We start from the raw sequence: 4261 nt of genomic DNA, 5'->3' as shown, positions 1-4261 counted from the left end.
CACTTGTTTGTTTAATGAGTGACGCAAATGAGGTGATTTTTTTTTTTAATTATAATAATTGCCTTGTATATGTTTGTAGTACTTGTTTTCCTTACTAGTGGTATAAATTAATATGCTAACGCTAATATAATTGAAATTAAAATGCATTATTATTGAATAATGCAAATGTAAATTTCGTCAGAGTCTCCTTTGTAATTTGGCCTACCCATAAAATTGGGAATGACGGCATTATATTAACAACCTGTCCAATAATTTACATCTCAATATCATAGACATTATACTTATCATCCCAACACCAATTAACCAAAATCATTCATTTCAAGCCTATAATCCAAAACAAGAGTCCAACATGCGCTAAGTGTAAATCTAAAGTTCAACATTACATATAAAATACTCTGCCCAAATATCTCGAATCTCATTTATCTCCTCCTCGGTGTACAGTGTAGTTCTTGAAAAATCCTATCAACACAACAAATATACAAGAGGAAAGTTTTAATTCAAGATTGTAGCTAACATCAAATTGTATTTATCAAACAAAAATGAAATATTTGACAACTCATACCTGAATAAGATCCTCACTGCTATGGTGATGTTCAAGTATTTCGTACATATAAAGCATGACGTAGTAGCCACACTCACGTCCACCCAATTGTTGAGGACACTACATGTAATATATTTATAAGTTGAATTAAATTGCTATACTTAAATTATTAAGAAGAAGTCCTTTAGGAAAGCCAGCCAAGTGAAAGCAATGGATCATGTGGAGTGCAGAAACAGCACCCTACCATACGAGAAACCCTCTCAATGTTAAACATTATTTTTCAAATTGCACAAAAAAAAAAAAAAAAAAAAAAAAAAAACAGAAGCTGTAAGTTTCTGTAAAACTAGTTACTTGTGTTGGAGGCTTTAGCACGAGCGAATTTCCAGCAATAAGAGCAGGTGCAATTTTTGAGACAGCAAGGTTGACAAAATAGTTGAAGGGTGGAATTGCTAAAACAACCCCTAGTGGAATCTGCGAATGAACACATCTATATGAAATGAACGAGGATAACCGACCATTGCAAAGACATAATAATCTACCACTTTCATGACTAGATAAACATGTAGTTATTATATGATGCTTACTGATATAAGTTATGTAGCGAGCAATCATGCACAATATTAGGGGTGTTATAGCATTATCTGTGGTGATTGTCAAAAGTCTAGCAGCTTATACTTGTGTAGGAAAATTGAGTATAAGCAAGTGTACAGACAAACAGTAATTACTGGGATAAATATAAAGTCAAAATAAAAATAGCTTAGGTTTATGTATTGTTTGTCACTAACTTATGGAGTAATTTGACAATAAAGCAGCAATACATTAGTTTAGGTGGTAATCCCATTTCATTAATCATATGCTGGTGTAAGGTGGGTCGCAAAGCGTTATGCTTCACAAAAATGAACAGGTTGGTTCTACAATATAAACTGTCATTCTCAATTGTTATTCACTATGGTTCAAACCATGGCAAAAAATATACAGGGGACCATTAGCCAGCGGCTAGTAAACTTTTTCACCTACCGTGAATGAGTTGTGGATATGTATCTTGGATCTATCCATTTCCATTAATATAGGAAGCCAATGATGTAAAAATATACATGCATAACACATTACTAGTAGACAAACAAGTTGAGGAAAAACATATCCAAGATGATAGTATTTTGTATGTGTTCTTTCGTTCAATCCATAATTAAACCATAAGAGCCCCTAACCCCTTTATGGTAGTTCCACCAGTTCTCGAGAATTATGACAAACATTAACCATAGACACGCTAAGATAATAAAGATGTTTACCTTGGATGTTAAACAATACTTGGTCCTCTTATTTCCAGGGAAACTGTCAGAAACCAGGAACTTTCCTTCTCCAAGAATTCCCACCCCTTCTTCGGCACAATAAGACACCAAATCTCCAGACCTAACAGCCTATTAATTACAAAACTTGACATTAACCAAATCAAACAAACAAATATATTTGTAAACTAAACTAACTTGCTATAGTATAAGAAAAAAGATGATTACTTCAGTGACAGCATCCTTAGCAGGCTAAGTAATCTCTTTTACCAATATCGTATGCGTACTACCGCCTTAATCGTTTTTCCACAACCCGAACCTCGAGAAACTTGTGGAATTCACTTCCGCATAATTATGAATCTGCCATAAAAAATTACATATATTAAACCAACATAGTTTTTTTTTTTTTTTCTTTTAGAGAATTAAACCAACATAGTTAACAAAAGGTCCATGCATCAATTAGAAATTTGCTCATTTGATCCTTAGCTTCAACGCCTTCAAGTACTAACTCAAACATGGCTAAGTTGGATTATCAAAGCTACCAATGATCATAAGGATGCCATATTCTTTAAAGCTTCGGCGAAACCCAATAAATCGGAGTCATACATAACAATAATCTAACAGAGGGTATAGACTATATGTACATATATACTTGTATCATTATTAGTCAGCTTGAGATCAGAATGACAGAAGCTAACTTCAGCTGATCGCGATGATGACTGTCTCAATCTATAGATTCTGATCTTTTATGAGTGTTCTGACTAAGATCAAAATAAGTAAGCGCTTTCTAGTCTCTTCATCAGATTCTGTTCTGATATGTTATCACTTAACTTTTCTAACATTCTCAATATTTTTTGACATTTTCAACACATTTTCAGAGAACAAAACTGCAAACCATTTTCAGAAATTATAAATTGCATTTTAAACTAAATTAATGAGCCATTCCCTCAAACCATATTCTGAGTTCTATAGCAATTATGACTTCAATTTCATGAAATGTTTTCGCATTACAGAAACACAAATCAAAATAAAAAAACCCTAGAACAGAACTAATGAATTGGACGAAAAAAAAAATACAACTTCACTAAATACAAGAAATCTTACCTTAGGTGAAATAAACTTAACAAATTCAACAATGTCGAACTGCTACACTAATCAAACTTCAATTATTTTTGCTGTAATTTGCTAGAACTTCCTCGGGTTTTTCGGGGGCGAAATTAATCAATTTTTCCAGTCGAAACTTTCAGTCATTGCTCGAATATGAGGCCAGGATTTTTAATTGAATTTTTTGGGGTTTCTAGGGATCGAATTCCTATGGTTTTGAGTAGATTTTTTGCTCAAAATGGGGGAATTTTTGTGGGAAATGCTCAATTTTTCTAGGGTTTATGGGTTCGGATTTCTTAGGGTTTTTGGTCCAAATTTTTGCTCGAAATTGCTCAATTTGCTGCCGATTATAGGTATTCAACTTGATTGCGATTTTGAATGTTGAATTTGCTAAGGAATCGATGTTTTTTTGGCCGAATATGTTGGATTTAAGGGTCGAATTTGTGGGTGTTTTGGCTGTAGAAATTCATTGGAGTAGCAACTTGTTTTTTTCTTTTTGTTTAGTGGAAGGTAGGCGTGAAAAACTAAGGTCAAAATTCTGAAATAACCTAAATGCAAAAGATATATTTGCATCACTTCATTATTAAAATGCCACGCAAATAACAAAAACATAATGCTGTACATTAGTCATTTGCGTCGCTCATTTATTAAAAGAGTGACGCAATTTATTCACTCACTCATTTGCGTCACTTGTCAATAAATGAGTGACGCAAATAAGATTATTATATGCGTCGCTTCAATAAATAAGGGTGACGCAAATAATAAAAATCTGCAATACAACAGTTATTTGCGTCGCTTCTTGATAAATATGCGACGCAAATAACTTTTCAGGATGGTAAAATTTAACATTTTCTTCGTTCTTTTTAATGAGTGACGCAAATATGGCGACGCAAATGTACGTTTTTCTACTAGTGAGCGTTACAAGAGTGATTTAGGATCGCAGAACGTTCTGAATCATTCTCCGTCCCTATCGATACTTTGACTTTTGTTTTCGAAACTTGCGTTTCTCCAAACTCAGTCAAAGTGGGGGCTTCTGTAGACACCCATTTGTGTCTCCCCAAAACCAAATCCAATGAATTTAGTGTTGCGAAAAGTTTTAATTTCTTTTCTCTTCTCTCTGTTTTTGAAAACCTATTTTAAGAAAACAGACAATCCAGTTTGGTTGGTCCATAATATGGGTCTAATAGTAGTGTAGTTGGATAGGGCTTGAAAAGAGCTTTCCAACGATATATTATAAGCCCAATTCCGATGAATATTGAGGAAGTTATGGCCAAATTACTGAACTGGGCCCGGTTTGAGCCTTATATGCGGCCAAATGATCTAGAGGAGG

The 4261-nt window shown here is 33.8% G+C and overlaps 1 long non-coding RNA gene across 2 annotated transcripts; it reads right to left on the bottom strand.

Annotated features, from left to right (window-relative positions):
* Positions 1 to 213: 213 nt before the first annotated feature.
* On the bottom strand, positions 214 to 3520 carry LOC145568125 (uncharacterized). 2 transcript variants are annotated; one of them, XR_014095782.1, is made up of 6 exons: positions 2932 to 3520; positions 2056 to 2187; positions 1831 to 1959; positions 893 to 1012; positions 563 to 781; positions 214 to 459 (listed from the first exon to the last, which is right to left on the bottom strand). It is a non-coding gene; the product is annotated as an uncharacterized LOC145568125 (long non-coding RNA). The 2 variants fall into 2 exon arrangements; XR_014095778.1 differs by having other exon boundaries at positions 563 to 661.
* Positions 3521 to 4261: the final 741 nt, after the last annotated feature.

Source organism: Chenopodium album, chromosome 1 (genome assembly GCF_948465745.1).
Source record: "Chenopodium album chromosome 1, dcCheAlbu1.1, whole genome shotgun sequence".
NCBI lineage: Eukaryota > Viridiplantae > Streptophyta > Magnoliopsida > Caryophyllales > Amaranthaceae > Chenopodium > Chenopodium album.
Note: the sequence above shows the minus strand (reverse complement) of the source record. Positions and strands in the feature narration are given on the sequence as shown.